The sequence below is a fragment of the Tyto alba genome, unplaced genomic scaffold (assembly GCF_018691265.1).
Source record: "Tyto alba isolate M040663 unplaced genomic scaffold, T.alba_DEE_v4.0 Super-Scaffold_40, whole genome shotgun sequence".
In the NCBI taxonomy this organism is placed as follows: Eukaryota; Metazoa; Chordata; class Aves; order Strigiformes; family Tytonidae; genus Tyto; species Tyto alba.
Window position 1 is genome coordinate 14,665,441 of NW_024881316.1, and position 12,305 is coordinate 14,677,745.

The 12,305-nt window shown below is 40.7% G+C and overlaps 1 protein-coding gene across 1 annotated transcript in view; it reads right to left on the reverse strand.

Annotated features, from left to right (window-relative positions):
* SH3BGRL2 (SH3 domain binding glutamate rich protein like 2) overlaps positions 1–12,305 on the reverse strand; it is a 47,600-nt gene that overhangs the window by 10,064 nt on the left and 25,231 nt on the right. The window lies entirely within an intron of this gene.

The following is a 12,305-nucleotide window of genomic DNA, read 5'->3' on the forward strand; positions in this document are numbered from 1 at the left end:
AGTGTATGTTTGAAAGAGCACAAAACCCAGTGATTGATTCATTTTAAAAGGAGCAGAATATTTAATAACCACAAGAGATTATCCACCAGAAGCAATCTCCCCGATGTTTTGAAATATCTGCATTGCAAAACATACTCAAATGCTACTGACACTTTCTTACTTTCATGGGGGATGGAAGGAAGAAGCATTATTCTTTTAGATAAAGTAGCAGTAAAATTTTAAATAGGAGAATTTTCCTACTAATTTCTGAAATGAAAACATCTGATCCCAAAATATTCAAATGCGAAAAAAAAGTCACAAAAAACACATAATAGTGCTATACAAGTTGAAAGAAGTCACTTTAGTATGATAATTTATTAAGAGATTTTTGAGAAGCATGATCTCAAGAACTCATCAGCTGTGCTTTGGCATGTGGTAGGAGTTCAAAGTGGGCATCCCTGGCTTTCCCTGTAAAGCAGGTGAGACAATGGATGTTCCAAAAACATCCTGCCTTTGACCTTACCATTAGAAGGAGAGAAAGCATGTGCAAATTTGGGCCACATGTAAAGACACTAAATCCATGGATGAGGACATGAAAATTCTTGTCTCACATCAAGAACACCCCACTGCTACCAGCAGTAGATGCAGAGGCTGAAGAAGGAATATGGTGCCAAACTCAGTGGAGGCTGAGAGCTTCATACACAGGCAAGAGCCCAACTCATTTGTGAGCCAACAGATTCCACCTGGAAAAACTCTGTGGGACATTCTGCCTCCCACAGAGGAAGGGCAACACCACCATCACCATCTGCTGGTTTTGTCAAGGCAGTGGTTCCTTGTTTCTGCACCAGGCTTCCCCACCCCTACCACGTTACTACAATCCCCTTGTCACTGTCCCAAGCGGCTCCACCAAGCCAGCGGGTGCCGCGGCTTTGCTGGGATCAGCTGAGCAGCGCGGGTCTCGCCCCTGTGCAAGGAAGTGGCTCCCACTGCTGCCCTGGAGGCATTCAGAAAGCAGCTGTTACCCTAAAAATACACAAGCACGACAAACTGCCACCCACTGCCCCACTTCAAAAGGCACAAATACAGTTTTTACCATATTGCTTTAAATTATAATTCTTGGCATTTTCCAGAGCTGCTAATTACACATTATTAACATATAAGATTCTGGCAACATCAGTGGCTGATTAAGGCTACTAAAACTAAGGGGACATAGTGACAATGAACATGAATCATCAGTGACGCAGAGATGCTCAATCCCTCTGGAAAAGTTGAAAAGCCAAAAATACAGGTGATAAATCACAAAGACGAGTGTATGAAATGTTCCAAAGAATGACAAATGCCAGTTAGGAGAAAAAACGGTATCCCAGGATGGTTTGAGGGGATAGAGAAGTGACAGGAGTACAAACAAGGTAACTAAAACACTATTTCAAGTCAGAAAAGGCTTCCTAACAGGATAACAGCCATCTGACTGCTTTAGGCCTGGCTCCTCACCCTTAAATTCAGTGGCAGCTTGATCACCCGCCAAGTAGTCTGAGCAAGATACAGCCCCTCTGTTTCACCACCAGAACGATTACAGCATTAAAGATGCTCTCAGAGCTACTGGGGAATGGATTAGCTGACCTAATAAACTCTTGAGTTGTTGAAAATAAACAAAGCTAACTGTACAGAAGTTTCAAGAGCTCACCTACAGACAAGCAAAATCTTGCTGGCCTTGTGTGGCATAAAGCCCTTCTTTGCTTTCCCTCCTCCTGCAGAGTGACTCTCAGCCGGGATAGAGAGGCAGACCGTGGCTGCAGAGGTCTTCAGGAGCAAAAGTTACCCCAGGTGGTAATGGGGGGAAGGCTGTGAAGCTCACTGTGGTGGCAGGACAGTTGGTACTGGATGTAGAGCTCAGGGGACCCATGGAGCACAATGCCAGAACACACTAAAGATGCTAAATGTTTACATGGCTTCACCAGAAGGCTGACGTTTATGAAAGAGAAGTGCAATAAGAATTGCTAAATACATTAAAGTGAGAAAAATAGCTAGAGACAGTGAAAATACTCAACAAAGGATTTTATATGCTTGACTTGCTTGTAGTCTTTCCTAGGCATACGCTCGTGGCCACTGTTGGGACAAAACTGGGCTAGATGGACCTTTAGTCTCACACATTTAAGGCCCCTTATGTTATCTTAAAATGCATCTTACACAAAGTTTTAAAATAATCAGCAAAGTCAAGTGATATTGTCCACTTAGTATGCTGGTAAAAGAAGGAAAACAAAACAAAACCAAACCAAAACAGAACAAAAAAACCCCACCACAAAACATAAGCCTCACACCTACATAGCTTTGATTTCAAAATCTGAATCCTGGCAGTTTATCCTGAAACTAAAAGGTGCTGTGGTTGCTTTTCACCTCTTTAAAACCAGATTAATCAAAGACGGGAGAACTCTGTCTAGATTACACAGAAATTATGCAGGGTTTTATGCCAATTTACTCCAGTAGGAAAACTGTTGGTCCTTGGGAATTCCCTCCCCTTTAGAAATGCCACTTCCAGGGTAGCTTCTTCTCTCAATAGCAACTACCAAGTTCACAAAGCTCAACTTGGCTACAGCAGTAGCTGTACTCAGCTGTGATGTGGAGACCTTAAATGTACTGTATTCCTGGTGCTGGGAAACCAGACCACTGTAGTGATGTGATTACAGACACTGCCATAGTTAATTTGGCTCAGCATTTTGTTAAGCAGGTACACTGAGGCTTGTTTAAATAAATACTGTCACTGCTGGGAGAAACTATTTACTGCACACCAAAGTTAAAATTGGCAGTATGGCAGATCCGCATAAATAATTATTTGTGCTTCAGGGAACATAACACAAGCATGATGGCACTGGGTCAAAGTAAAACATTAACACAAAATTGATTTCATTTACAATTAGCAATTATACAGACACTGTCCATCCGTTACTGCAGCTGAGATTAGGAGAACATTATATCTAATGACATTTTAAAGACAGTAACTGTGAAAAAAAAATCCTTCCAGTAAATTTATTTAAACGAGCAAGTTGGCTTTGTCGCTGTTTGCTTTTAGTTTGCAACAAGAGAAAGAGTGAGCTTGTCAAACATCTCACACAAATCCTTATTGCTTACCACACCAAGAAACAGAAAACCAATCCTTAACACACCAAAAAGCAGAGAAACAAGGAACCCATCCACATATAGCTTGCACTGCTTTTCACACAGATTTTTTTAAAATGCTCTGATTATTGGACAGCACTTAATGATTAGTTTATTGGCATGCTGTTTGAATTTGTTTCTCTTTGTCAATGTTCTCTAAATATATGATTGTGATCTCTCCATTCTTACAAAAGGGGCAACATAATTGCTCTTACAAGTAATAGTGGGGAAATCATCATTTAAATACATTGAATCAGCAGTTTGCTACTGACTGTATGCCATGGAGAATGAGCTGTTAGCATCCCTCCTGAAAATGGCAGTTCAGTTCTCTAGAACAGATGACATTAATTTACTGATGTGATTAGGATTACTATGGAAAACCCTTACTCAGCTCTCCTTGGAGAATGAGTGCATGTGCACATGTGAGTCTTTTTTTAATGTTCTATAAATACACAAAAATAAGATCTTGTCTGCACAACACAGCACAATCTAAACATGACAGTTTTCAATTACCTAACCTTCTGATAAGATCTCTGCACAGGATTTTTAAAGAGCTTTTACAATTGACTCCACACAGCAACCTGTTACTCTCTTCCTAAGGGCCAGATGTTTATTTCAGTAATCTCTTTAGTTGTAAGCTTCCAGCAACAAAGGCTTTAATGAAAGGGAGCAGATGTCAGCTACAGCTCTATTGCTTGGACAGTACATGACAAACTCAGGCTGATGTGATGTTTGCCATTCATTCAGCAACCCTGACAGGGTACACAGACATCAACTATCTAAGAACTAATATCCCTCACCTCTAAGACAGGGAGTCCAAGGGCTTTCCCCAGGCAAGCACTGAAGAACTCAAACTGCCATAGTGCCCACCTGGGGCAGGGGAACATTCAGGGGAGTCAGTGGCAGAATCAGTAAGGACTATGGATGATAACAGGTGCCACCTCCCCTTTTTGGGCACCTTCCAGCTCATCATGTTATTTTTTAAATTGTTTGGATAAGAATATTATCAAATCAAACCATGGCCAGAATTTCAGAAGAGGGAGGGATGGAAACATCAAGGAGTTAATGATGGTAGTCATCCTTTTGTATGAGATCATGGCTAAAAGACACAAATTGACCGTGCTACACAGAAGCTCTGCATGCCCAGATTTTAACTTGGACATGTTTTAAGGTACCTGTAACTTTACAAGGGACATGACAATCACGTGTTGGTTGGTTTTCTTCTTAGAGCATTTTGCTCATACCAATATTAGGTGACACCTCAGAGCACTAAATGAAATATCAACTTCCTCCTTCCATTTGTTTATTTTAGGAATTGAACACTGGCAGAATCATCTTGCAACATTCCCTTTGTTTTCTGCGGTTCCTTCAGAGAAGAACAGAAATGGGAGGCTACTAAAGAAAGAAGAAAGCCACACTAATTGTAATGGCACTGCAATGTATTATCATTTTTACTTATAAATTGAATATAACTTTGCTATAACTTCAAAGTGTTTCTTAGGAAATAATCATATTAGCATGATTACAAGCAGAACAGTGGTGCACTGAATTACTTATTCCATCCTGGTGGCTCTCTGACAACAGCTATGGCCTTCTCTAGATCCTGTTCCAATGTACTGCTACATCCATATTCTGTGCAGTACTATGTGCCCTCAAAGTATTAGTGCCATTTAGTAAGCTTTCTTACCCTTTCCTCATATATCCTACATTTTAGTAGAACTGGCCCTTTATGAAAGACCTTAACCAAAGTTATCATGACACCTTCAAGAATAAACCCCTTTTCTTCAAGAAAGAATGGCATAATAGGAGGCTTCCATTCCATGCAAAGAAGAATTGGGATACTAAACAAAATCATTAGTAATTATGTCGCAATTAGTGATTATCCATAAATTCTGCAGAACATCGATGTAATAAATATAAAAAAAAAAAAAAAGAAAAGAACTTGCAGCATTTTCTACTATATCCCGTAAATATGACAATTCTAATTTTATACTGGTCACCCTTAAGTGTTTTAAAATACATCAACACCCTATATTATTGTCTTTAAGAAACAGAGAGTCTGCAAACAGAGTAAGGTATCTCCAGAGATGTATTAAATCTTTGACACCTATCACCTTTACGTGATGAGATGGTTTACAAAATACCTGCTACTTCACTTTGAAACAGCTATTCATGAAGTTTAGAACACAGAGAGGAAAGAGTCCAAATGACAACTGTGGTGCTCAACCGGAACATACTCTCTCCAGCCTAAACGGCAGCACTATAATACATTACTGATATCGGTTCTAACTGCTCTGAGGAAGATAAAATTCTTGGATTATTTTATTTTTATTGAGTTGCTGAGCTTCTATTCTTTAAGCATTAACGCTAGACAGGTTGGCTACTCTACACTTTGCCTCTGGTACCACACTCCTCCTTATTAAGTACATATGACACAGAACTAAAGCTCTTTGCCTCAGGACTCAGAAAAACAGTGAAGCGGATGGCAAAAGCACAGGCATAGCCTGTGAGTTATAACCACACGGACCTTGTGAATGGTCTGAACAGTATCTTGCCAGCATGGAGAAGACACATGAGCAGGGGTTGCTTTCCAACACCAGCTCTGCCTTCTATATTCCCTGCTTGATAGAAGGGCTTAATCAGGAAGGTAAACAGTGCTGTGTCACTGGCCTCGAGTCACTCACATTCAGCCCAGGGTCTGTGGATGCCTGTGAGCCACAAACTACTCCAATGCAACTGCAAAAGGCAATTAAGAACAATTTCAAACAAACAGCTTATACTGGCCATACAGGAAACTAACTCTGATGAGAATAATAATTAATCAAGAAAGTTCCAGCATCATCAAACATTAACAGCTGTTATATGATCTCTGAGCAATTCACACTAACTTTTATCTAGCGAGATTATCCCTCTTCTAAAGACAGACCCGGACCACCAAGACGCTAAGTGAGTCAGGTAAGACATCTCCAAGGGTGCAAGGAACTGAACATAGACTTGCTGAATACCAAATTAGCCTCACAACTGCCCTAGATCCTGAAGTAAATACACCACAGCAGGCATGCCAAGGTGAATTCTGCCACGTTGCTTGAGAATCTACAGAAACAGAGTTCAAGCCCTCTGTATCTGCAGGCACAAGAATAATGACAAACTCTCCAACAACTGGCCAGTGCAGAAACTCTGAGGTGGCCTCTAGCCAGCTTTCTTAAAATCTCTCTCTCCTTTTCTTTCTCTTATCAGTGAGTAGTTACTGATTTGTTATTTGACACATATAAAAAGGAAGAAAAAAAAAATGTGTATGAATCTCTCCAGGATCTTTAAAAAAAAACGGAAGAGACTGATACTTAACAATTCAAAGAAATCAGTGCCACAGTAATTGCATGTGCACTGAATAGTTTCTCGAGAACACTGCACCTCTTTCAGCAGCCTATTTTATTTCTTTTCTGTCTATAGGCTTTCACTGTTTTGATGGAGTTGATACCCATATATTACATTTCAAGGAAGGACAATAAATATCACATATCTCTGTCTCTATTGCTGCCCACTAGGCACTCTATCAGGACTTACCCTAACACTCTAAACCATATGAGCAGCTTCCCAGGGAGAGGCTAAAAAAAAAAAAAAAAAAAAAAGAGTCAGCCTGTTATGTAAATATTTTCCCTTCAGCTCAAACTCCCACCTGGAAACAGATTTCCTTTTAATTTTGGTTGGCCTATATTTCAGGCGATCTTACATCAGTGGCAGATTTCTGCATATAAAACTGTCACTGTTTCAAAGTGCTAACTTGAAGCTTTGAAAGGTTAAAATTAGAATGCGGTTTCACTTGGAAGTGGAGATTTCCAATCTTCTGAAAAATCTGGGAGCCACTTCTAGTCTAAGAAGGGTCGTGTATTCAATTGTGGAGATTTCAGAGAAATCGCAAGAGGGAGGTGTGAGGCCTAATTTCAGCCATCACGTTTCCAGCATTTCTTGCTTTCTGCTTTAAGAGCTCTCCAGGTCTAGTGTTCTAGCTACTGCAGATCCAGTTTGGATACATGTACCTATGGCTCCTCACCTACCGTGTGAAGAAGCTAGAGCCCTAGATGAGGACTGCTAATTCCACTCCAGAAGCCACATGCCCAAAATTTAGGCGTTTCAGTGCTTGGCATCATGCTACAGCCCCTTTGTGAGTCTGGGCATAATGCACCAATCTGCAGTGATCTCTATCTGTCTGGACGTTCCACTGTCTGTATAAAAAAGGTAACAGTAAGTAATAAGTAAGGATAAGTAATTATTAGTTCATTCTTTTAAATAGTGTTTTTAACCTTCAGGATACTTAATAGTTATTACTGTGATGGATCCTACCAGAAGTACTTTAGAAAAATCTGAATAACTCACATGCAAAATCATGAATCTGGCTGTGTAAAATAAATTCACAGTGGGAGGTAGAACACTTAGAAATTTTTCTGTAACCTTGAAAGTAAAGAATTTAGTTAGTGAAAACTTAGAAAATGAACTAGACTTCATGTTTTTACTGGGTCTGGCTGGGATGGAGTTAACTTTCTTCACAGCAACGCCTCTTGCTATTTGCTGTGTTTATCACTTTCTTTTGCTTTGCCTGGGAAAGCCATGATAAAAGCATTGGCCTTGAGCCTAATCTGGTATTTAGCCCCTACACTGCTGCCATCCCAGTACTCTGGTAACCATCTCGTGGAGACAATTAGCAATTACACCTTTCTCCTCCTCTAGGAGCCGCTTTGTGGAGGAAATGAAGAATGGTATCTTCCTCTTCTCTGGGACAGAGGTTTCAACCCTTGTTGCAATGGCCCTTCAGTTTCTTGAACATCCCAATGTGACCAGAAGGTTGTATTGGTGTGTGCAGCAACACTGATTTTGACTTTTTGTAAGGTGAGCCAACCAATTGGGAGTAGCACACAGAATTGTGCCCTGAGGCAACCAATTCCCACGCCTGGGAGAATTTTGGCAGGTGCCTAGAGTATTTTTCACCTCCGTTGGTTTGGGATTTCACTCCTGAGCACATGTGGAATCCTGTTGAATTGGCAGACCACCTGAAGGAAGGATGCCTTGCACGTACCATAAAGACACAACTTCCAGCACTGTGTTGGGGCCTGGGGTAGGCTTATGCCTATGCTCAAAGAAACAAGAGGATCTGAGGACACACAGACAGATACTGTGAGGGTCTTTGGGTCTAAGGACACACAGACAGATACTGTGAGGGTCTTTGGGTCTAAGGACACACAGACAGATACTGTGAGGGTCTTTGGGTCTGAGGACACACAAGCAGACACTGTGGATAAGTCAGAAGTCCAACCCTCACCCACAACACTTCTTCCTACAGTCAAGAAGAAACAATGGAAGCATAGGTCAACCCAGTTAGTAAAGGAGATAGAAGCTCCTCCTGAGGGAGAGCAGGGAGAAAAAACACATGGACTGGCCAGAAGGCAGACATTTTGAAGCATCACCCAAGGAGGTGACTCATGCCAAAGAGGCCCCACTATATCATAAATTACCAGAAAATTAGAAACAATGTGCTCTATTTACTGATGGGTCTTGTCATACAGTGGGAAAAACATCAGAAGTGGAAAGCTGCTGCCTGGAGTCCCACAAGACAAGTCACAGAAACTGTCATAGGCAAAGGCAAATTGAGTCAGTTGGCAGAAGTGAAAGCCATACAGCTGGCCCTAGACGTTTCCAAAAGATAAAAGTGGCCAGTACTCTATCTCTACACTGACTCACGGATGGCAGAAAATGCCCTGTGGGGATGGCTACACCAACAGAAGCTGACTAACTGGCTGCACGGTGGTAAGCCCATCAGGGCTGCTGCATTGTGGCAAGGCATTGCTGCCAGGGCGGAGCAGCAGTGTTGTAAAAGCATGTTACATAGATACTCATATGCCCAAGAGTCATGCCACCAAAGAACATGGAAACAAGAAGCAGGTGGACTAGGCTGCCAGAACTGAAATGGCTAAGTTAGACCTGGGCTGGGAACATAAGGGCAAGCTATTCATAGCTTAGTGACACAGCAGGACACCTAGGAAGAGATGCAGTGTATAGATGGGCTCATGATCGAGGGGTGGACCTGACCACTGAAGCCATCGAACAGGTTATCCATGAACACGAAACATGCACCATGATCAAACAAGTCAAGTGGGTAAAGCTTCTCTGATGTGGAGAACAGTGGCTGGGAAAGACAGTGTGGGTTGCTTCTCTCTCAGGAAAAGGCAAACTCACTCATGAGGTTCCTTTTGCTCAAGGGCCAGGGTGCAGTCGGTGAGTAACACAGCAGGATGGGGAAACCCAGTGTGTACCTCAAGGAGATTTATTTACCTTTGGGGTAAAATAATCCATGATTTGCCTTGTATGTCATAGCTGTATGTCAAAGTACTAGAGCAGGAGCCACTAAAACTAACTGAGGATCAGCCTTGTAAAGAACCCAGCAAGGCACAACTGGTTTCATGCCCAACAACCCAACCAAACACACCAGCTCCTATTAAAGCTCTACTTGTCCTTTTTTTTTGATCTTTTCCAAATTATCTCCACTTCTCTTTATTCAAAGTACACGAGTTCTCTCTTGGAACATGCACTAGGCACTAACTAGAGCAGCAAGATAACTATAGTAATTTCAGGTTTACCCTACTGTAAATTAGAAGAGCAGGTTCATGTGTCTGATTTGACTGGAACGTAGAGTCTTTTCTCACACACTTACAATGTTATAGCAATGTCACTAAGATGAAACAACAGATTGTAGAATTATAAAAATATGTAAATTATCATAGTGTCAGTGTTATGACATAGCACTGGATTATCAATAAAATATTTAGTGTCTTGCCCGCTCACAGCTCTTACCTTGTTCACAGGAAATAAAAATGTTTTTTGCAGAGTACTTTATTTCAAAATCTATTAGCAGAGCTTGTTACTGAAAAATTGGGGAACTTATCTCAGAAGACTGAGAAAAGGAGAAGATAGATTAATGATCATATTTGCAATTATATCAACTCAAAAAAATATCAAGGTCTTGCTCACACTTCAAAACATGGAGTTTGTCTGTTGGTACCAGAATGATCCTTCCCCCTGTGGTACAAGACATTTTGTGAATCGGTAAGCGTTGGTCATCTTTTTATACCTTTCTCCTCTCTTATACCAGCTATCACATGTTCAAATAGCTGACACCGATCCGTTTTGGATACTTACTGAAAACACTGAAGACAAACTTCCTTTACATTGCAGTTACATTCTGAAAAGTGATTATTTCAAATGGTAAAGTACTAGCTATAAAAATCTATTCTGAGATAATACCCTGTGTGCATTGCTGAGGTTTTCTACTAAAAAGAAAATGGGGAAACAAAAAACAAACAAACAAAAAAAACCCATAAACTATTAATGTTTTTACTAACACAAAAAAACCAGTATGGTTATGAGCATGACATTGAGTCATGGCTCATACACCATATGCTTGTAAACCTCTATTGAAATAACAAGAACAAAATAAAAACTAAACCTATCTTGCTTTGCCTTGTCTACTTCATACATTTAGAGGAACAGCAATGGGTCTGACCAGTTTGTGTTTTAAGTCAGTCAGTCTGCATTGTCAGTAAGAATGTGTAAGACAGAATAAGTACATAGGCAGTTTCCTGGTGAGACTGTACAACTGGCAGGCAGAAAAAACAGACAGTGTTAATAGAACAAATTGGATTAGAAATTGCCTGGACACAAATCAGGAATGATAAACTACAATTTTCAGTAACTCAACTAACAGAAAACTCTGTGGGTATTTTTTCAGTTTAAGTTATTCAGTAGTGATTTTTTGGAGTTATTTATGTCAAGATAAAGATGTTAAAATACTCACTGTGGAAATGACAAAGAGAGACAAGATGTGCAATGTCTTCTGACTTCATCTAATTGTGATATTTTAACCCCCTTTCCAGCTCTGACCTCCTTTGCTTCCTGCCTAATGTTTCACCGCCACTCTATTACCTAAGAACTTCATTAACTAATGCAGCAGGCTAACTGATGAATGTTGGAGATACTGCACATACTGCTTCCTTCATCCTAGAAAATACAGTTTCTTTCAAAGTATGTTTGCTCTTTAAAGATGTTCATGCAGACAGTGAGGTCTAGTAATAGGATTAACTCTGCTCACCCAAAACGTCTATCAGCTGAGCAGACAGATTAACGAGATCATGTCACATGTTGCATGGCATCTTCTTCCTCACTAATTCCAAACAGCAATTTCTAAGACTGGTTTAAAACCTGCTGTAAAGACAAGCTAAAAGGGTAGAAACAACAGCTTAAAACATTGTATTTCCCAGGCAAACTAAAATCACACAGAACAATGTAAATGCTATTATTTGTGAGGGACTGCTCCATAAGTGAGGGTCAAAATCCTTTCTATGTCCCAGATCCATTTCTTTAACTGACATTTCTTACCTGGGGGTAGGAAGATATGAGTTATACTACTGAAGTAAACAAATAAGGCCAATACAGAGCATACGTGAGGGATGTTAAATAGCTTATTTCAGGAAGCCAGTTAGCTGCTGCATCATACCCCATCTGCTTCTTGTAGGGGATCCTAAATCACTTCTTATCTGCTTCCTACATTAAGCTAACAATTGCATTGCAGTTGACAGGTTCTCAGGAGACCTGAATGATCCATCAGCCAAAAGCAGCTTTGTTACAGCACTGGTGAGTCTGGCAGGGACTAAGTTAGAACCAGCTTGGATGTGTCTTCGCCACACTGTAGTCAGAAACCCATACAATACCCATATTTACTCTGGTCCACCTATTATAGCCACGGAGACCCTCTTCCCCATTTCATTCTCCTGCTGAATTCACAGACAAACTTTACCCAATCACCTCCTGATGCAGCCAGGGTGGCATATCAAACCTCCCTTTCTCCCACCAGCTAGTCTAACAGGTACCTCAAACCTGCCTCCTAAAGGATGTGCAAGTCACACGTTGTTTTTTGTTTTTTTGTTTTTTGTTTTTTTTTCAGGTATGAAAACATGCATCAAGGCAAAGAGATCCCAGTTGTGGTCTTTCTACATTTTGTTCAAAGATGAGTTAAAGTTCTGGGAAGACTCCTCCAGCCTACAACAGTGCCCAAGACTTAGAGCTGCAGTGAACCATTCTGACTAAGCAGGAAGGTAAAACATTCATATGGTGCCATTCTTAGCATA